Consider the following 22,874-nt stretch of genomic DNA (forward strand, 5'->3'; position numbering starts at 1 on the left):
TGTCAAGCCTTTGCTTAAAGACCTCCAAAGAAGGAGAATCCACCACACTCCTTGACAGCAAATTCCACTGCCGAACAGTCCCAACATATCACATTAAAAGATTCTGGCTGTTTACCCCACAGCAAACCTAAAAGGTAAAGGTACCCCTGACAGTTAAGTCCAGTCACGGACAACTCTGGTTGCGGCGCTCATCTCGCTTTACTGGCCGAGGGAGTCGGCGTTTGTCCGCAGACAGCTTCTGGGTCATGTGGTCAGCATGACTAAACTGCTTCTGGTGAACCAGAGCAGCGCACTGAAATGCCGTTTACCTTCCCACCAGGGTGGTACCTATTTATCTGCTTGCACTTTGATGTGCTTTCGAACTGCTAGGTGGGCAGGAGCTGGGACCGAACAATGGGAGCTCACCTTGTTGCGGGGATTTGAACCATCAACCTTCTGATCGGCAAGCCCAAGAGGCTCAATGGTTAGACCACAGTGCCACCCACTCTTAATCCTAATCTCTTAAAATTGCCTTGAGGTTACCCAAAAATTCAGGGTAAAGATCTCAGATAAGTAGGTGGTATTTTGCAATTTAGAATTATTCAGAATTAACAGTTTTCCTAATCCTTAATTTAATATTTGTTTTACCGTACTTGTATGAGTTTTATTGTTTTGGATTTGATCATTGGACCAAACTTGCACAGCCTCTGCAATAACGCCCCCCCCTTTAAATTTAGTACAGTATGGTATGTATTTTAAATATTTCAAAGTGCTGCTAAGTGTGCATGTGACATTTTTTGAACTCTAAACAATTATGAGTAGTGGGCTGCAATATTTAATGCTTATTCAGAGACAAATTATTTAATTTCTTGTTTATGGTAGGAAACAAACTGCTTCTATTCCTTCCTTCCCAGAATTCCCTAAATTTAAATTTATCTGAAATACCATTCATGTACTCCTGAATTTGCTTCAAGTCTGAGGGTGTAACTCTCCATGTATTGCATTAGCTTTCCTGATTACAATCTGTCCAGTTGCTCCATGGTTCACCCAGGAAATGGCAGGAAAGGAATATATGCCTATATTCTGCCTCAAATTTTATCACTTTACTCCTATTTTCTGGGTTAGGATTGCAAATAGATTGTTTCTGGAACCAATTAACACAGAAATGAGTGCCAAGTTTCGCTATATTCCACTAGATTTCCAGAAGTGCCTTTTATGACACATGATAGTTCAAATATAATACAGAAATTAACAGTTAGGGAAACTGAATAAACTGCCATGCTAATGCAGCCTGAGTTGGAGGATAAAGAATAACTTGCTGTTCACTACTTCAAAGAAAGGCTAAAACATGAAGAGTGCTGATGTGATAACAAGGCTTTTGGGGAAAGCAATAGATTGAGAGGAGACAATAATCCCTTGGGGATACAGGATAAATTATACACTTTACCAATAACAGGATATAGCTACTGAGAAGTTTGAAGATATTTTCCTGTTACAGGAAATCCAATTATATTCTTTGGAGGAGGGGGGTTTAAATCTTTGCAGGAGCAGCATAGCTCATTTTTAGTCCGAAGCATGAGCTTTGGACTTAAATACAAATACATGGCTGAAGTTCAAATGACTGGTCTAGCAATGGAGGTGGCAGTTGGAGAGAAGGCAGAGGAGAGCAAACATTTGGAGTACATTTAATAAGTAACCGAAGATAAAAGGGTTAAAGCAAAGAGTGTTGCACCTTAAAGGCAAACATTACAGAAGCTTTTTGAAAGTTTAAGCAATAGTAAATGTGTTTGGTCTATAAACTGCCTCAAGTCTTAGTCTGTGGCAGCAGAAACAATATACAGTACAATGCTACTCTTACAATGTATAAAGGCTAAGCTTTGAGAACATGAAGTTGTTTGAACAGAACAGAGGAACCTGGATTATGCCAAATACCGTAAGCACATGGGTCCATCAAGCTCAGAATTGTCAACACAGACCACTAGCGGATGCCCCCCTCCAACATTTCACACAGGGTACGGTATTTATTCCTCTGCTTTGCTTGGGGAAGCTGGAGCTTGGTTTGAACCCGGACTTTACTCTGTGCAAAGCTACAGGTTCTACTTTTAGAGCTGATTTGTTAACTGTTTGCATTTCCGTCCCACCTTCTTCAAGGAGCTCAGTGGGGCATACAGGCAGACACCACCACCACCACCACGTGTTTGACCATGTATATGTGCATCGTACCAAACCCAAAAGTGACCTTGAAACACCACTAAAGGAGCGGAACAGGGGGTTTGCAGGCTTTTTCAATTGGTTTCAATTACATGCGATTTCACTGACGTGCACGGTGCCTCAGAACATAACCCCCATGTAAATGGGGGCAGGGGGCTGGAGGCTGGCTGTACATAGTTCTTTCCCCCTCCTCATTTAATTCCCACAACAATCCTGTTGAGCTTCATGGCTGAGGGTCAGGATCTGAACCCTAGTCTCCCAGGTCCTGGTCTGACACTCACTACTATACTGGTTCTCAAGACCAAAAAGGGAGTCGGATGCACTGTTCAGCGTGAGAGCTTGCATTGCAGCCAAATACTGTATTCAGGACGGTTTTGAGTTTTGTAATGCACTTTAGCATCAAAAACTTCTGAGAGACAGAGAAAAAGAGCATAACCACTCTTATAATTTTATCTCCTTTCACCAAACTTTCCATAAATGTTGCAGAAAAGCTGATGTAGCCAGGAGATGCTGCTCAATCAATTTCTGCCCTTGCAGCCCTGCTGCAAGACAGCCACCACTTTCTAGGCTATGAAGTGTGAGATGGTGGTAAGAACCTGTGTCTGCTGGGCGAGCATACATATCTGGGCTGCAAAACAAGAAAAACCCTTAACCACCTACAGTTGTCACAATTTATTGGTGCAAGCTCAAAAGGATACGTTTGGGCTGGTTACCTCCTACTGGCATCTCCTACTGGGACCTTCTGGATACAAACAGATGATCTGCCGCTGGGGCAAGGCCCTTCCCAACTATGTTTGAATCTTCAGCTCTTTAGAGCAGTTCTTCCCAAACTTGGGTCTCTCACTCTCTCTCTTTCTCTTTCTCTCTCTCTCTCGACTACAATTCCCATCACTGGGGTGCATGTCTGTTCACAAACAAGTCTTGTTGGGTTCAATGATGCTTACTCCCAAATGTGCACAGGATCACACACACGCTATGTGTGTTTAGAACAGTCTTGTAACGAGAGCCTTCTAGAGACCCTGTGGTCACTGGCGGAGGAAGAGGAGTGTGGGGGAGCGCACGGCCCCCGGCAGTACGATCCCAGTAGGGTGCCATCGCGGCTGTCCTCCCCCCCCCCCGCGCTGGGCACCACACCCCTGCAGGTAGCGTGCCCCCCCCTGGATGTGCGCAGGCCCCGCCCCGCCTGCTCTCCACACCCTCCGCACCCGGTGCCAGAGTATGAAGCTCCGCCACTGCCTGTGGTTTGGTGTGCCCAGCTAGAACTAGGCCAACCAGGGTTCATCCCAACACAGCCTCAAAAGCTCAAAGTGACGTTAGGCCCATCACTGCCTCTCAGCCTAACCTACCTCACAGGGTTGTTTTGAGGATAAAATGGAGAGGGAGGAGGGGACCATGTACACCACCTTGAGTTCCTTGGAGGAATGGTGGGATGCAAACGCAATAAAATTAATCATTATCATCATTCTACTGCCCTCCAGATGTTTTGGGTTACAACACCCACAGGCTGATGTGCTTGCTGACGGGGTGATGGGAGTTGTAGTCCATCCAAGACATCCGAAAGACACCTAGGTTGGTGAAGTCTGCTTTAGAATGCACTTCTGGTAGATCAGAAGTGGGTTCTGGTGGAGGTGCTGCTGCGATGCATCCAATGCCTTGCCATAATCCACGAGACAGCAAAGGTTGTCCGGGGCAATGAACTACATTTCCCAAGAGCCTTTGCTGCTCACCGTATCTTCTAGCTGCATGCTGAGGATCATAGCTGAAGTTGGCTGGTAAAAGTTAACGAGAGGAAGAGGGCGGCTGCCTGCCTGCCCTTGTTAACCATGCTGGCTTTCGAGGGCGAAGGCTCACGGTAAGGCGGATAGGAGGGAGCTAGGCGCCGCGTGGTGGGGGGCTTTGTCCAGCTACTGCCTTTGCAACAGCCAGTTTCCTGGAAGGGGGAGCTTGTGAGAGTCGGTGAGCTGCCGTGCATGGCTGCTTTGCAAGCCCCGTTGCAAGCGGTGTCTGGGACAGTTGCGGCGGGAAGGGAGCAGCGAGGTTGAACCCGCCGTCTCTAATCCGCCCTCGGAGCGGCTTCGTAGCTGCTGACGAGTAAAACAGAAGGAGCCTGTGTGGGAGTTGGAGGGGAAGGAAGGCTTGCCTGTCTGCTGCGGGGAGAAGTGTTTGGATGGGGCGCAACTTAATGGCAGAGCGTGCGCAAGTGGAAAGTCCCAGCTTCTGTCCCTGGACTATTTCTAGGTAGGTTTGGGCCTCTGAGGTACAGCCTTGGTCTGAAACCCTGGAGAGTTGCTGCCGGCCAGTGTATACAATACTGAGCTAGGTAGACCGACGTGATAAAAGGCAGATTGCGGGTAGGGTTAGCTCGGCGGAAGGTCTCGTTTGCATGCAGAAGGCCCCAAATTCAGTCCTTGGCAGCTTCAGGGAGGTTTGGGAGAGAAAAACTCTGGAGAGCTGCTGCCAGTCAGTGCAGGCAATACTGAGTTAGATGGATTAATAGCAGTGCCCGATATCATTCCCGTTCCAACACCTGCTGCACCAAGGCTGGCTGCAAGATCTGCCTGTAAATTATATCTTTAAACCATTTCCTTCAAAACCAAGAAAGGAACACCCACTTTGCTTTAGCTTTATATTACACCATTAGTGAACATAGTACTTTATGAAATTTGTACACACACACATGGCTGCAAGGTCCCTGAGGTTAGAGCAGGTTTGTAGCCAGATATTATTAATAATATTTTGCAAGGGTAATTGCAGAGCTTTGTTTTTTGTTTTCATTTAAAACTGGCCCATAATGGCTTTTCAAAAAGACCTGTGGAGCCACATATCACCAGTAGGGGATGCTGCATTTCTATTTGCATTTACCTTTTTCAAGGCATAAAAGTGATGGGATGAGAAGAACTACCTTTAGTTTTGCTTGCCTGCAGTTTGCATGTAGGGTTGGATACATGACAGAAGTTTATAAAATCATGCATGTAATGGGGAAAATAGATAGAGAAAAGTTTTCCTCCGTCTCTCGTAATAACCCTGGTGGACATACAGTACAATGAAGCTGAACATTGGAAGATTCAGGGGAGTTTAAAGAAAGTACCTCTATGCGTGGGTGGCGCTGTGGCTTAAACCACAGAACATAGGGCTTTCTGATCAGAAAGTCGGATGTTTGAAACCCCGCGAAGGGGTGCGCTCCCGTTGCTTGGTCCCTGCTCCTGCCAACCTAGCAGTTCGAAAGCACATCAAAGTGCAAGTAGATAAATAGGTACCACTACAGCGGGAAGGCAAACGGCGTTTCCATGTGCTGCTCTGGTTTGCCAAAAGCAGTTTAGTCATGCTGGCCACATGACCTGGAAGCTGTACACTGGCTCTCTTGGCCAATAACGCGAGTTGAACGCCACAACCACAGAGACGGTCATGACTGGACCTAATGGTCAGGGGTTCCTTTACCTTTACCTTACCTCTTCATGCAGCACATAGTGTTAAATTATGGAGCTTGCTCACACAGGAGGCAGTGGTGTCTGCCTGCCAACCTAGATGGCTTTAAAACAGGATTAGACCAACTCATGGAGGAGAAGGTGACTAGCCATGATGGCTGTGCTCTGCCTCCACAGCTGGGAATTGCTTCTGAATATCAGTTGCTGGAAACCACCAGAGGGGAGAATGGCTCATAGGCTTGAATCCTGCTTGTGGGTTTCCCTTTGGGGCATCTGGTTGGCCCCTGTGAGGAGAGGATCCTGGACTAGATGGGTCATACGGTAGGTCTGACCCAGCAGGGCTCTTTTGTGCTGTTATAAATGCTGTATTTCTGATCACAATAAGCATCTGCATAACTGGGTCATCCTCGGCTTGAATGGGATTTGAATTCAGCAGAGACTCTCTGAACTTGTTCAAGGAGGCTTCCCTTGTGATAGCAGCACTTTCTGTAGAACCAAGAACATCTAGCATGGCCTGTACGTGGCCAAAGCAAATTTATACCTCCTCTGAACTCCTTGTTACCTTCTCTGATTCCAACAAAGTTGGAATCTCAAAAGAATCAAGAGCCACTTCATGGTACTACCTAATACAGTAGTACCATAATTATAGCATAATAGTAGCATAATAGCACCATCAATGTACATGACATGTTCTGGGGAAGAGCCATAGATAGCTTAGTGGAAGAGCTTTTCCAATGTGTGCAGAAGGTCCTGCTATATTAAATCAAATATCTATCTAGCATTCTGTTCCTATAAGTGCCAGCCAGGCATTTCTGGGAAGCTTACAAGTCTGGCACAAAAAAACAACCACCCCTTTTTTGGTTTGTCCCCAGGATCATGCCTAGAAATCGTTGATTTGATCCTGCCATACTGGTTAAGGTAGATGGGAGCTGACGACCAAAATATCTGGAGGGTATCAGGTTGGAGAAGATCAGTCCAAATCTCCAATAAAGCCATAAAAACTACTGAATTTGTTTTCCTTGGGTATGTGGAAGGTAGATTGGGATCTACTGATGGATCTCTTGAGTGATTTAACGTGACACCCAATCATTTTATAAGAGCAACAATGAAACAACTTTTACTACCTAAGATCAAAGGTAAAGGGACCCCTAACCATTAGGTCCAGTCGTGACCGACTCTGGGGTTGCGGCGCTCATCTCGCATTATTGGCCGAGGGAGCCGGCGTACAGCTTCCAGGTCATGCGGCCAGCATGACAAAGCCGCTTCTGGCGAACCAGAGCAGTGCAGTGCACGGAAATGCCGTTTACCTTCCCGCTTGGAGCGGTAACTACTTATCTACTTGCACTTTGACATGCTTTTGAACTGCTAGGTTGGCAGGAGCAGGGACCGAACAACAGGAGCTCACCCCGTCGCGGGGATTCGAACCGCTGACCTTCTCCTAGGCTCTGTGGTTTAACCACAGCTCTACCTGCGTCCCACCTAAGATAGAGACAGCCAAATTTATTTTTTATTTATTTATTTCACTGCATTGCTATTCTGCTTTTTTCTCCAAGCAGCTCATTGTGGCGTCCATTGTTCTCACCTCCTTCATATAATACCCACAACAGCCCTGTGAGGTAGATTAGGCTGAGAGGCAGCGACAGACCCCCTCCCTCTCCCCCCCCAGGTCTCCCAGGGAGCTTCATGGTCCACTGGGAATTTGAACCCTGGTCTCCCAGGTCTTATTCCAACATTCTAGCTATGGCACCATGCTGGTGTAATGAGGAATGCTAACGGGGTGGCCTTTTGTGTGAAAGGGCTGTATAAGTTCAGTTCAGTTCTGGTGCATAAAAATTCCTCAACTCAGAATATGTATTATTCTGCTTATTTATTAGTTCCTTTTCTGGCCAAGAACTCATGAAGCTCAGAGAAGGGAGATAAAGCAACAGATCATTAGGCAGAACATGAAATATGGATACAGACAAAGATGTGTGTGAGAGAAACCGAACTGGATCACCTAAACCAGGCATCCCCAAACTGTGGCCCTCCAGATGTTTTGGCCTACAACTCCCATGATCCCTAGCTAACAGGACCAGTGGTCAGGGATGATGGGAATTGTCGTCCAAAACATCTGGAGGTCCGAGGTTTGGGGATGCCTGACCTAAACTCTCTTTAAGGTAATAGTAACAAATGCACATGTTTAAGGCTTTGTTGAATGTTAGAGCTGGAGGGGCCAAGGAATGGTAACAGAAAAAGAGTTCCATGACTGCAGAGCCACCACCAAGAAGGCCTTGTGTGCTTGCCAGCCTAACTTCAGCACTGTTTTTTCAATTCTAACTGTGTGTTTTTTTTACACCTGGCTCCAGTTGGTAGATTCTGAGGTTCTAGTATAGGGTGCACATCTATATGGAGAAGTATTCATTGAACTGCTGGGTATTTGAATGACTCTAGAGATGCAAGCAGGTCATAGGTCTCTGATTACCTTAATCCCCACCAAGAACCTTGAAGGTAGCATCCAGTAGTGCTACAAGATTTTGCAGCAATGTACAGTGGTACCTCGCAAGACGAATGCCTCGCACAACGAAAAACTCGCAAGACGAAAGCGTTTTGCGATGTTTTCGGCACTTCACAAGATGAAGTTTACTATGGCCGCGCTTCGCAAGACGAAGTTTTTTGGCAGTTTTTTTGTTTGTTTGGGGTTTTTTGCCGCAGCAAACCGCGCTTCGCAAGACGAAAATATCGCAAGACGAAGCGACTCGCGGAACAAATTACTTTCGTCTTGCGAGGCACCACTGTATATTAAAGCCACCTGATAACTGTCTTCACCCACTGGGGACACAGGAAGAAGAGAATTAAAAGTGCTTCCAGATGACCTGTATGTGGAGCCTTTATCCTCATTTGTTTGCAGGGAGGTTAGACGATGTGGTGCTAAATAAGTGTAGTCCCATACTCTCCAGTGCATTTTTCTGCCAGCTTCCTTATTGCAAAATATCTGATCTTTTAGAGAAGTGAATTTGTTGCACAAGACCTCCCAATCAACTGTAACTGCACACCCTGAATTTGCTGGTATGTGTATGCATCCCACCTGAAAATAGTACAGTGTCCTATCATTATCCTGGTTATCTTTGATATAGACAAATAGGGAGTGGCGTATTGAGAATTTATGGGTTATTTCTGTGACTTTTAATCCATTTTAACAAATGAGCTTGAGTTAATCTCTTGTGGCATGTTTTTGAACTAGTGAAGATTCTTGTGCACTTTGCACCTCCAGGGTTTCGAGGGAGAAAAATTAGGCAGATCCTCTTTTCAGTGGTCTTCACTGTCCAGCAAACATCCTTCTATGGACATTTAATGCAGATGGCTGCAGTCTCCTGTTCTTTCACTGACAGTAGACCTTTAAGGTACCCTTTTGTTCAGCACCATCCCTGTTGCACAGCTTCTTAATAACCTGAGATAGAGCTCTTTCCAGCCACATTCCTATGGCAACACAAAAGGCATTTTGGAGCCTTCCAGTTTGTTTGCAGAGTAGCCCTTGTGTTCTCTGACTCTGTTCTTTCCGTGGACCAGAAGAAACCTTTTGCTCAGTTGTGTAACTTGGCTTGAGAAATGCACTACAATTTAGTGGCTTTTACCAGCTCCTTTCCTGCGCTGCTTCCTGTATTCCGACATTGTAGTGTGATCTATTCATGGAAAATCGCAAGCTTCCTTTATCTGGCAAGCCCTCAAGAGTGTGCTGCAGCTCACGGAGTGGGGGGAGGGAAGGAGGAACATTTGGCAAAGGGAACCTGGGATGTCCTGCTCCTTTCCTTGCTCCTTTCCTGTTCGGCTCAAGTTGTCGTGTCTGGCTTTGTTTGGTTAGAAAACGCAGTGCATTCATGCTCTCCTGAAATTAAAGGAAACTGGTCACACAAGAGCTACGGTATTACAGTACAGTACTACAAGAGAACTGTTTCTGAAAGGGTAAAGGAACCAGCGTGCCTCTTTCCCAGAACTTCCTAGAGCTGTCTTTTTGTCAGGGCTTTCCTGACTACAGTGGTACCTCGGTTTATGAACACAATTGGTTCCAGAAATCTGTTCATAAACTGAAGCGTTCATAAACTGAAGCGAACTTTCCCATTGAAAGTAATGGAAAGTGAATTAATCCATTCCAGACAGTCAGTACTTAAACTGAAGCGTTCATAAACTGAAGCGAACTTTCCCATTGAAAGTAATGGAAAGTGGATTAATCCGTTCCAGACGGGTCCGCAGAGTACTCAACCTGAAGCGTACTTAACCCGAAGCATGGGTGTAATTGGTTCCGGAAGTCAGTTCATAAACTGAAGCGTTCGTAAACTGAAGCGAACTTTCCCATTGAAAGTAATGGAAAGTGAATTAATCCGTTCCAGATGGGTCCGCGGCGTTCATAAACTGAAAATTCATAAACCGAGGTGTTCATGAACTGAGGTTCCACTGTACCACCACCATCATTTTAACGTAATAATATCTTTACACTACCAGTGGATAGAGAAAAGTTTTCCTCCCTCTCTCATAGCGCTAGAACTCGAGGACATCAAATGAAGCTGGATATGAGAGATTCAGGACACGGATGAAAGGGAGTCATTCTTCATACAGAGCAGAATTAAACTATGGAACTCTCTCCCAAAGGAGGCAGTGATAGCCACCCACTTAGATGGCTTTAAAAGAGGCTTAGACACATTCATGGGGGGACATAAGTCTATAGATGAATAGTAGCCATGAAGACTATGCTCTGCCTCCATGGTCAGAAGCAACAAATGCTTATGAATACCAGTTGCTGTAAACCACAGAAGGGGAGGTGGCTCTTGTACTTTGGTCTTGCTTGTGGGCTTCCTTTTGGGGAATCTGGTTGGCCACTGTGAGAACAGGATGCTGGACCAGATGTTGGCTGGGCCATTGTTGGCTTGATCCAGGAGGCTCTTCTTATGTTCAAAGTTCCCAATTTAAGACCAGGGTATGCATTGCAATGATTCCAGATTCAACATTCAAATGATGAAAGCTCACAGATTTTCCACCAATCTTTAGCAGTGCCTGCATGAGTCCTGGTGAACAGACTAAGCCAACCAATTCCCAAAGGCCAAGCAGAACAAGTACATCTTCAATTATTGTTGAGTAAACATTGGTGGGGGAGGCAAGTGTTCCTTCAATGAAAAGGAGTTCTACAGCCATATAAGCAAGAAGGCCCTGCTGTGAGCCGCTGCAGAATAAGCTGCAACAGCCCTCCCAGCAGATCTCAAGGCATGGGTTGACAAATGCTGGTTAGAAACACTCCTTGAAATACCTGGTTCCCCCAGGTTTATCCTGAATTTCATCTTTTCCAGAAAATATGCAAAACACTTTGTACAAAGTTTTGATTGTGCTATTGGTTAATAGTCTGGAATGGTCAAACTCTGGAGGTTGTAGACCTTCCTTGGAAGTTTTTAAGTCTTGGAAGTTTTAAAGTTGGGTGGCCATCTGCCACGGATGCTTTAGTTGAGATTCCTGCATTGCAGGGGGTTGGACTAGGTGACCCTTGGAGTCCCTTCCAACTCTACAATTCTGTGATTCTACGATTCCATGGATGTTGCGCACCACTGAAGGCCTCATGCCCATTTTTCTTTGGCAAGGTGGTAGAATGGGGTATGGCAAAGGGCAGTGGCCAAGAAACTTACAGGCATAGTCCACAAATCTGGGGACTTAAATGCGAGTCACCCTTTTCAGTCACATGGTTTTCAGTTGTGGTTACATTAACAAGGAGCCCCCCCTCCCTCCAGATTCTCGCTGTACTTTGTGGTGTGAGATTATTCCCAAACTATTTCAGTCCTTCATGTGAGTTTGTCAAATGCTTTGGTTCTAAGCAACTACCTAAACACTGAATGTGTCATTACTTGCCTCTTCCCTGAGGTGACCCTTCCCCCCCTGCACCCCCAATTCTTGATCCTCTGTCCTTTGTTTACCTGCTGAAATGTACCCCACTTGTGGTTGTTGATGTGTTATATGTACTTTTCAAATTTTCTTTATCTAAAAAATATCTCAATAAAAAAATAAATTACCAACAAACCTAGCCAGTCAAGGATGGGGAACATGTGGCCCTTCATATGTTTTTTGGAATTGAACCCCATCAGCCTCAGCCACCATGTAATCTAGCCCAGCAACATGTGGTGAGTCAGAGGTTTCCCACCCCAGGATCAGGCAGAGTGAAGTTGAGGGTCAGGGAAGTGGTTATGCCTAAGCTAGACAGCTGTCCCTGGGTGAAGAGGGGCAGACTGTGCTGGTCTGATACAGCTGCCAGGCCAATTGGCTTCTGCATATGGAATGGGAAGGACTGGCATCCTGTCGCTCACCACAGAGCAAAATGTCTTCAGCCAGTCCAGGTTTTTTGTTAAGAGCAATATCCAAAACTGTCCCATTGATACATCTCACTAGACCAGTGGTTCCCAAACCTTTCCAGGCCACTCCTCGCCCTTCGTTCCTTAAACCTCGTTCCCAGTAGCCCTTGCATTATTCAGTTTGACCCTGATGGCTGAGGAGGAAGTTAATGGTGGAGCATGGAAGGTGTTGAAAAGCAAACTTTTTGTGTTTCTTGTCCATGGTCTCTCCCAGCTTCAGAGGCAGCATTACAATTCTTTGCCAAGGGCATAAAGGAGCTTAGGTACACCTCTGATTCTAGTACACTCAGGACTGTAGCTCTGGGAGGGGAATTGGGAGAGAGGGTCTTCTAACAACTGTTCAGTGCCCTTTATAAACTCCATCTCTCAGAATTCTTTGGGGGAAGCCATGATGGTTTAAAGTGGCTTCCTAGTGCTTTAAATGTATGGTGGGAATGTGTCCTTTGTTTCCTTTGGGATTGAAAAGGGCATCTAATGGGAACCTGACAGGACGTGGCAGTGAAGTGCTGTGCTGCAAAGTCTTAATTGCAACTCCAACCTTTGCCAGGACTTAACTGTGTGGTCTCAACTGCACAAGGACCCTGTCAGTAGGATGCAGGTAACGCTTGCCTACCCGGCAGGGTTGTTTGTAAAGATTGCTGAACTTAATGTGTGTGAATCCGTGCGAGGAAGATGGCTCTGGGTCTTCTGTGTGAGATCCTCTGTGTCCTTGTGAAACTTAACTCTGCGTTAACTCGAGACAAGATCCTGCAGCAAAATTAGGAGCCTTTTTGCAAAGCCTACTCCGGAGGGGCGCTGCCCGACGAGACCGGGCTCTTTTGCAACCCTTTCTGCTACAGAAGCCAGAGATGACAAAAGAACCGTGTCTCGCCTCCCTCCCTCTCGCTCTTTGTCAATGAGCGCGACTGGCAGGCCGGGCAGCCAACGGAAATCTGCAGCTGGGCCGGCTCGGGCCAGTGAGCAGGCGGCGTGTGGCTTTGGGCAGACCTTCCTGCCTGCCTCTGCTTCCAAGCCTTTGGTTTCCAAAGCGGTTGCTGTTGCTTTAAAGACTTCGGGAGGAGGGCGCGTCCGGAGCGCGCAAAGGCGATGGAGATGGGGTGCTTGGCAAGGCTGTGGCGGCGCTGAGCGCGCTCTCCCTCCTTGGTTGAGGCTCCCCTAGGCAGGCGAGGGGCTGAGTCTCTCCGCTTCCCGGAGGCTCTCCGCTCCCACTGCTCCCTCCCTCCCTCCTTTCCCGGCCATGTTTCCTCGTTAGCGAGCGGAGTGCTGAACGCCTGCGCGCAAGGGGAGAGCGGCGCTCTGGAGTTTGGCACCAGCAGCAGGCAAGCGAATCTTTCTCGCCGCCCCGGGAACGCGGGGATGGGCCCCCTGCACGCTTCTGCCTGTCTCCCGGGCAGCGGCAGCAGCTCCCGCTGAGACTGTGCAGAAGAAGCTCCCCCATTCCAGTCTTCCTTTTCGCACGCGACAAACTGAGTCGTCGGGACGGACGCCCCTTCCACCCCACCCTTGCTTTTCTCCAGCGGCACCGTTTCCGCCCCTTTGGACCTCCGCCTCCTGTGATGCTGGGACGCGCACAGGTTTGGTTTCTTCGGCAATATATATACAGTATAACCCAACTTTTTGAAAACAAAAGTATATAATTCCTGCATGTTGGAGGCAAAAGGCTGGTGAAGGGGTTTTGCAGCTGGGAAATCAAGTTCCTTCCAGTATTCCTTCTTTCTCACGGGCCTGTGTGTGTGTGTGTGTGTGTGTGTGTGTGTGTGTGTGCCAGAAATGAAAAGTTGTGCACTTTTGTTTACCTGCGACAGCAACACCCTTAAGACGAAAGTGGCTTCTCTGGCAATTCGTAATTTTACTTAACATGGGGGAAGATATGCAGGAGCTACCTGGTATGGAACCCTATGGATTTTTAAAGTTTTAGCCCAGTTAGATTTATCAAGTTATTCTCCAAGTGGGCTTGTTAGTCTTCACTGCCAAATGACAATGATGACAACTAATACAGTACTTTATTTTGCCACTCTTAACTTTTTTCTTTATTATTTATTTTATTGCATTTACAGCCCCCACTTATTTCTCCAAGGAGCCAAAGGTGGCACACATAATTAATCCCTTCCTCATTTAATTCCCACAACAACCTTAGATTAGGCTGAGACTGGCCCCCAGGGTGGGGGGGTCAACTCCAATGAGCTTCATGGGCAAGTGGAGATTTGAACCCTGGTCGCTCCCAGGTCGTAGTCCAAGACACTAACCACTATACCACACTGGCCAATATGTAAACTGAAACATAACAGCATCCTTTCTTGCAATAATATTGGGATGGAAAGTAACAATAGTCACTGGATAGTAGATCTTGAGTGCTGATTTTGAATTTGAATTGTTTATCTTTAATTCTTGGCTTCCACTGTTCCAAGTTCCATATATGCTTAAGCAAGAGGGCCCAGTTGTTTTTGCCTCTTATACTTCTGTAGAAACTGCTTTCTGTCCTTTGCTATCAGGCAATCATAAGTGAGCAGTATGACTTTTCAGTACCTCTTTAATGGACATTCTTTAAGTAGGTGAAAATAGACCCAAGCATATATTTTGGTAGTGATGCGTGTCAGGTGGAGCAAAGCAACCACATTCATTGCAATTATTTCGTCTTCAGTTTTTCCAGTTCATTTTTGTCAACTGTTTACAAGTACAGATGAAATTAAAGTACAACTGAACCAATTAACAAATAACCAAACACTTCAGGCTTTTCTCTGGAAACACTGATCGAAAGAGTGCACCAAGCCTAAGAGCATTAAACCATGTTCACTTGCAATTATATGTTTTATTTCTTTTGCTAACAGTACTGATGAGCCACAACTCCATGTTCACCTGAAGTAGCACCAATACATTACAGTACTTGGCTGTGTATATAGCACACATGGTGCCTGCATACACCATGCTCAGGCAAAGCATGTCTGCCTGTATGTCCTGTGGTTCTATCTCTTATTGCTCCCAGGGCCAGGCTGTGTCACAGGGCAGAGGAATGCCGTGGAACGGGTGCTCCACCCCTCCAGTTAGCTTTTCAGTTTCCCACGGTGGGGTGTGACACAAGCTGGCTCCTTCCAGTGCTGTGCTCCTGGGATTCTTGGACAGGATTGGAGGGTTTCGCTGGATGGGCAGGATGGAGGCATGAGCATCCTCATTTGTTACATGTGGTTGGCGTGCAAATTGTTGCTGTTGCAGAATCCAGACGGTTGACACTTTGCAGAGCCAGTCAACTCTCCCAGGTCAAGCCTATGTGGTCATTTGCTTCTTCCCATTGATGATGGAAAAGTGATGGTACCACTTAACGGATACCAACACTAAGAGTGAAGCATTTTACAGCTTATGTCACTGGTTTCCAAAGTGAGTGGTACTGCCCCCAGGAGGTGGTGGGATTACTTAGGGGGCAGGAGGGAGGCACTGGAGGTGTAAATGACTATCACTTTGAAAATCTGGCATCACTTGCTCAAGTTCATCAGTTTTATTGAATTAGTTAAACTCAATAGTTTTAACTGGATTTTGAATCAGTGTGCAATTAGTTGTTACTGTTTGGGATTTCATCGCGTTGCTATCTTCCTTAGTGGCTGCTGCAAACCCCTATTCTGAATAATGCTTTTTATAGGGTAAGGAGCCCTGGGGATGAGCTTATGGAATCAAGGGGGCAATGGCCCAAATTAATCAGTTTTAAACTATGGAAAGGTATCCCCAATCAACTGGGCAGCAAAGAAGAAACAAAATGGGCAAGGAGACTGGGTTGTATCTGAAGGCAGCCCTGTTTAGGGAAGTTTTTAATGTTTAATGCTGTATTGTGTTTTTAATATTATGTTGGGAGCCGCCCAGAGTGTCTGGGGAAGCCCAGCCAGATGGGTGGGGTATAAATAAATAAATAAATATTACTTTTACCACCACTACTCAAAGTAGACCCATTAAAAATAACAGGCAGGACTAATTTAAGTCCATTATTTCCAGTGGGTTTATTCTGAGTAGAACTTGGTTGGATATAACTCATACTTTTTAAGGCAGATATTAAAAAATAGAGAGTGGAAGTATCATTGAGAGAACCATTATCCCTTTTCTCTCCCAGAGGAGGAAATACCTTATCCAAAAGGATCCTGGTTACAACCTGCTTTTATGATCAAAAGCAAAGTACAGTATGTAGGCAAAACATTTTTTTTTAATGATGCAAAATTAGCCCTACTTAGGCATTGTTAACTGTGTTAAAATCTTTGGTTGGGGCGAGTTCTGCTCCCATCCCCCAGTGTCTCTTCAGCCTCACTTTGATTTTTTTCTGATCTATTGTATTCCACTGAAGTTTACAGCAGGGCTGATACTTCCCTCCCATATCACCCCACACAGGTTAATTTTTAGTACGGTACAGATAACAGAATGATCTGGTTTGTATATCGTGATAAGCCAAGCCATGACTTATTTCATGTGCAGGCTCCATTGAGGAGGTTGTGGCCTCCCTGATCATTTTGCTGCTGTGTTGAATCATAGAATTTGGAAGTTGGAAGGAGTTAAGCTATGGTTTAGCTTAGTGTGCCACTTAAATCTGGGCTTTTGGTTTAGCTTCCTTAGGAGGTGCAACCAAGGCTTACCCTATTGTTTGTGGCTCATGGTTTGTTTTGGAGAACGGCATCACAAGTCGAAAGTAAGACAACATGCTATGGCAAAGCATGGCTTAGCTCAGTGAGGCATAGTGGCAGAACAACCAGAAAGGAATGACGTGACTGCAGTCTGCTCTCCCTGAGCCCACATACTCATGCTAAACTTATGATTTGACTTGGTGTGGTGTCTGAATATCAAGTGTGTTTATGATACTTATGTTGTTATGTAGCAGCATGGTAGGCCCTGCAAATGGATTGGTCTGTGCATAATACCTACTAAATTTGTTTTATTTCATAAAACTTACATGCCACTTGATTGTAAACAGCGACAGCAACCCTCAAAGTGGCTGTTGCATCCAAGGTATTTGAGAACTGACGTTAACATCTCACTCTTGCTTACAAAACTAAAATGAAGCTGCATTGGAATGAACAGATCTTATTCCACCTTTGCAGTTCAGCACAACCCATAAAAGAGTTAACACGCTGCATGATCCTGTGAGTTACAAGGCAGGTTGTGCTGTGAGTTTGACCCTTTACTCTTTCTCCCTTCTCTCAGAACAAACAAGTGAAGAACTAGACCAGTGGTTCCCCAACTTCTTTGCACCCCTACCCTGTTGGTTCCATAAACACATCCCTAGAACCCACTACGCCACACATAAAAAGCATTATTCCCTTTGCACAACCCTCTAAGGAAGATAATAAATGAGATTCAAAACAACAACCACTAATTGCACTTCAATTCACAATTCTGTTGAAACTGTTTAGTTTAATTAATTCAAGAAAACTGATGAACTTGATCCAGCGATACCAGCTTTTCAAAGTCTGATATTCATTTACACCTCTAGTGCCCCCTTCGGCCTCCTTGCCTCTTAGAGCCCCCTAGGTTATCTTCCCCTGGGGGCAGTGCTTGCTACCCACTTTGGAAACCACTGAGTTAGAGTGCTGGGTTTCATAGATGCAAAGATTTAAGACAGAAATTAGTTCTTCCTGTTCCATGGGTTATGCTAGCATGTGACTAATCAAATCTACAGAACTGGTGCCATCAGTCCAATCTAATCCTAGTTTAAGGACTTGTTAGATTCGAGTGATGAGGAATAGAGAGTTTGACTCTTTAAAAAATGTAGTTTACTCTCCCAAAAAAATTCACAAGAAGAGAACGTTGCCCTGAGCACACCTCTCTGCCTAGCAATACGCATGGGAAATCTCTGGCCCTCCAGTTGCGGTTGGGCTCCAACCCCCTTCCTCTTGGGTAGTACTGTGGGATAATGGTAGTTAACTACAGCGACCATTATGTTGTTGAACTACATCTGGAGCGACGTGTGTTCTCCGTCTTTGGCCTGCAGCAAGGCTTGCAGGGTGTGTTTGTGTCTACTGTAACTTTGAAGTCTGCCAACTGGAGTCAGATGTAAAATGGTGACTCAAGAGGTAGAACTAATTGCCTCTTGGCCTGCTTGATTCGCACGCTGGGATGACCTGTATATTTCAAGTACTGTACAACATTTTGATTACTACTGATTTGAATGTAGGAAGATAACAAGAGCCCTGCTGGATCAGGACAGTTGCTCATCTAGTCTACCATCCTGTCCCCACAGTGCCCAACCAGATGCCCATGGGATACCTGCAAACAGGACCCAAGCACAAGAGCACTGTCTCCCCTCCTGTGGTGTCCAGCCACTGGCATTCAGAAGCATTGCTGCCCCCAGCTGTGGGGACAGAGCAGAGCCATCCCGGCTGGTAGCCGTCGGTAGTCCTCTCCTTCATGTATTTATCTAATCCTCTTTTAAAGGCATCCCAAGTTGGCCATCATTGCCTCCGGTGGGAGTGAGTTCCCTAGTTTAGCTATGCACTGCATGAAGAAGAACTTCCTCTGATTTTTTTTCTTAATCTTCCAATATTCAGTTTCATTGGAGGTCTGCAAGCTCTAGATTAAAATGGAGAGAAGACTAGGATCCCAATCTCCCAGGTCTTAGTCCAACACTCTGAATCACTAACACCACATTGGCTCTCTATATATGCACAACTACTTGATCCTGATAAGAACAGGAGTGCATATTTGTACTCCTCCTCGACTCAGGGGACCGGGAGGTGTCAACTGGTGAAGCATCCCTGGGCAAGCAGGGCAACTCCCAGTATTTGCTAGTGCTGGGGTGGGCATGTCAAGAGAGTAGGGCCAGGCGATATATTTTCCAAAACTGGTTTGAAGTCCATTTTTTACTTGCCAGTCATGGTGCAGGAAAAACCGTGAAGCCAGCCAATGCCTCTACATAGCTCCATCCTTACTTCATATATCGTGATATATCAGTGTATTGCAATGTTTAGCTGGTGATATATCATGATGTTGAAAACCAGATACAGTATCGCCCAGGCCTATTGGGGAGAGGGAGGTGGGGATGGAGAGGGAGGGAAAACTCCCAGCTCCCATTGTGCAGATGGAGGAAGCTAGAGAGCATCTGCATTGTCCTGACTCAGTCAGTCCCTTTTGAGAGTTTAGTCTTACTGCCATGCCTCTGCTCAGGCGAAGGTAATTTGGGGGTAGTTTTAATAATATAGTGGTACATCAGTTTTCAAACAGCTTAGTTCACGAACAACTTGGAACCCGAACGCTGCAAAACCGGAAGTAGGTGTTCCGGTTTTCGAACATTTTCGGAAGCCGAACATGCTCCGTTTTGAGTCCCCCTGTGTTTCCTGTGCACTGCTAATTTGCATCCCCCCCATTATAATTCAAGCCTTCCGTTTCCGCGATTTCCTGTTTCGCTGGTAATTCCGCCCCCAATGGTAATTCAAGCCTTCTCCGATTGCAGTGTTGGGTGGTGATATTTGGAGGTGATATTTGGTGCTTTTGTTTTTGCTATTTATTTTGCGTTTTTTGTTTTGAGGCTTTTTCAGTTAATTTGTTTTGGGGACTGTGTGGATCCCAGTTTAGCTACTGATTGATTGATTGATTGTGTGACAGCGGAAATAGATAAAACCCCTCATACAAGCAATGACTATCATCAGTGCAGGTAAAATGAAATTTAATTTTCATAATCTACAATACTGTTTTATTTATTTTATAGTACAGTACCAGGGTGGATAAAAATCAATGATTTTTTTTTAAATGATTTTTTAATAATTTAAATCAATTTTTTTATATTTAAATCAAATTTTTAAAAGGAAATGCTTTTGGAGGAAAAATCTTTCTAAATATAGTTTTATTTCAGTTACATTATAGTCCAAAGGCTATTCATCAGGAAATAAGGATTTGTTTTAAGTTTTTCATGTGTGCTAAAAGTCTAAATTTTTTTAAAAAAATGTTTAACCACATCAGTTAACAAACATGAATACATAGGCTATAATGTTATTGTTTTAGTTAAATAAATTGTTTAAATGGTTATTAAGGAAATGATTATTTTTCTCGTTCCAATAAAGTACGGCAGAAAAGTTGTCCAAATATTAAACCTCACCATAATTTCATAATTATCTTTCTATGTGTTTCTAATAGTATAACCAAATCAGTAATTTTTGATAGTATAACTATAAAAACTACTCCGAAAATTTATTATTGCAAAAATGAAACCTTCATATGGTTGTAAATATTAAGATTATACCAGCAAGAATGAGTCTTTTTGTAAAAAAAATTTAATGATTCAAATCAAGCCTTACTGACTAGTTATTTAAATCGTGATTTAAATTGATTTAATTTAAATCAAATCCACCCTGTACTGTACATTGATAATTGCTTTCATTTTATGGATCAGTGGTCTCATTAGATAGTAAAATTCATGTTAAATTGCTGTTTTAGGGGTTGTTTTTAAAAGTCTGGAACAGATTCATCCATTTTGCATTACTTTCTATGGAAAAGCGTGCCTTGGTTTTGGAACGCTTTGGTTTTGGAACAGACCTCTGGAACGGATTAAGTTTGAGAACCAAGGTACCACTGTACTGTTTTATCTGGACCAGAGCAAATACAACATGTGGCATCAATTCATTAGTATATAATAAAGAGTTATACTATGATAAAGTAGAATTAAAAAGTTCTGCTATGTGCCCTTTGAAACCCTTTCGCATACCCTGGGCAAGGGATACGCACACTGCTCATGAGGAGATACTGCAACAAGTAATTTATTACGAGAGAGGGTGTGTATCCTGGTCTTCAGTTCAACAACTTCACGGTGGTATAAGTGCTGAGTAAAAAGTATGGTAGGTCACAAATATAAATTTGAGAATTGAGAGTTCTGTGACCAAATCCAGCAGAGTTATCAAAGAATCAATTCACCCACATTAGGGCCAACCTAAATGCCACCCTGTGCTAATAGTGGCTGAGAACCTGAGTCCCCAGTTCAAACCTTGCCTTTGCCGTCCACTCAATGGGGGCCTTAGTTAAGGCTAGGCACCTGCCCTGTCTTTGACTCACCCAATAGAGCAGCCATGTGTCTTACCTTACAGAGGTCAGTCCTCTACGAACAGTTTGTGTGTGTCTGAAAGGCTATCCACTGCAAATCCAGTTTAAAGATCCCAAAAAAGAGAGATCAGGGAGGCCTTGAAGTTGTTCATCCCTAGTTTGCAGCTGGGCATCAGGCTGAGTAAGCAACACAGGTCACCTGTTCACAGCAGCGCTGAAGTGTGTTGCTGTTCAGATCATAGCTATTACAAAGATTGTGGTTGTTTGTTTGTTTGTTTGTTTGTAATTAGCACAGGCAAATTTAATGTAAATCTGCACCCTCTTCTCTTTTTCCCTTTTTGGCAATGTACAAAGGGCCACCCTATCAGCAGGTCATTTACAATAATTATAATATTGGTCTCCCTTACAGAGCAGTTTTCAGGATTAGTGAGATAATATACTATGAAGCACTTCGGCTATAGTAAAAGGGCTTTCAGTGCTAAGCACAATAAAAAAATTCCTTCAGTAGCATCTTAAAGACCAACTAAGTTTTTATTTTGATATGAGCTTTCGTGTGCATGCACACTTCGTCAGATACACATAAGCACAGTTATCATCTCAGCTGGCATTTCTGCAAAAGTGTCTGGGACAGGGGAGAGGGGGCATGAATAGGTGGATAAATTTGTGCGCTTATCTGATCTCTCTGTGCGCACTGCAGCTTGACATTTTTGATCCTTGTTAAAAACTATATGCTAAAAAATGCCCCCCCCCCATCATTAATGCAGATGACATTGATTTGAGCACTAGGCAAACTCACATTGTGATCTCATGTGGTTTTCATTAACGGACCCCAGAGCAGAGAGAGAGAGGCCTGGGCTAAATAAGCAGAGGAATGGCAAAAACCACTCAAATAAATGAAGATGACGTTGATACATTCTTGGGATATTTGTGGGATGGGGCTTCTAACAACGGAGAGGAAAGAGCAGGACCCGGATCGCTAAGGGGCAAAGCAAAAGAAACAGAGCTAAACTATAACTCCTAAATTCCTGCTTGTGTTGGGTCACTGGCTCTTGCGATAGGACTGTACTGGGTAGACTTTTTGGCCTGCCTAGCACTTTCATAATGGGTGTGAATATTATATAGGTTCCCAAAGTGGGCGGTGCTGCCCTTGGGGGGGGATTACAAGGGGGGGCACTAAGAAGCATTTACACCCTGGAGGTGTAAATGACTACAAGAAGTTCATCCGTTTTGTTGAATTAATTTAACGAAATAGTTTTACTTGCATTTTGAATTAGGGTGCAATTTATTGTCTCGGTTTTGAATTCTATTTCTTAGTGGGTCGCTTAGTGAGAACTGTTATTATGAATAAGAGGGCAGAGGACACTGGGGGCGAGTTTATAGAACCAAGTGGGTGGTTGCCTGAAAAGCTTTGGGAACCACCAGGAATCTTTTGCCCAACGTGGGGCTCGAACCCTTGGCCCAGAGATGAATGGACTCATGCTCATGCTTTATCAAGGAGATAAAAAAAACTACCTGACATTTAGAAAACACCTGAAGGCATCCCTGTTTAGGGAAGTTTTTAATCTGTGATATTTTAATGTATTTCGTTACTTGTTGGAAACTGCCAGCCAACAAGTAACTAAATACATTAAAATTGTTGGGAAACCCAGCCAGATGGGTGGGGTATAAATAATAATAATAATAATAATAATAATAATAATAATAATAATAATAATAGAGACTGAGCTATCTCAAGTCCACTTGGGGTTTCCTGTCTTGGAAGGAGTTTTTAAGCGCTCTGCCTTGCTTTTTGGGCAAGGCCCACTTAGCATACAGGGTCTAGGAGTGCTGGGGAATCTCCCCCCCCCCAAATACCTGCTAGTCACAGGGGTGGCTCAAAGAGTTTGGGTATACGGTACTT

At 44.6% G+C, this 22,874-nt stretch overlaps 1 protein-coding gene across 2 annotated transcripts in view; it reads left to right on the plus strand.

Moving 5' to 3' along the window:
* Window positions 1-3,937: 3,937 nt before the first annotated feature.
* The window catches only part of AMOT (angiomotin), a 72,091-nt gene continuing 53,154 nt past the window's right edge, over window positions 3,938-22,874 (plus strand). Inside the window, exon 1 of one of the 2 annotated variants that reach the window (XM_035113573.2) lies at window positions 3,938-4,042. The gene's annotated coding sequence lies outside the window, so the exon portion shown is untranslated. Of the gene's footprint in view, window positions 4,043-11,938; window positions 13,552-22,874 lie in introns of those variants that run through there. The other variant, XM_035113572.2, reaches the window with a different exon arrangement.

This window comes from Zootoca vivipara, chromosome Z, assembly GCF_963506605.1.
Source record: "Zootoca vivipara chromosome Z, rZooViv1.1, whole genome shotgun sequence".
Lineage (NCBI taxonomy): Eukaryota > Metazoa > Chordata > Lepidosauria > Squamata > Lacertidae > Zootoca > Zootoca vivipara.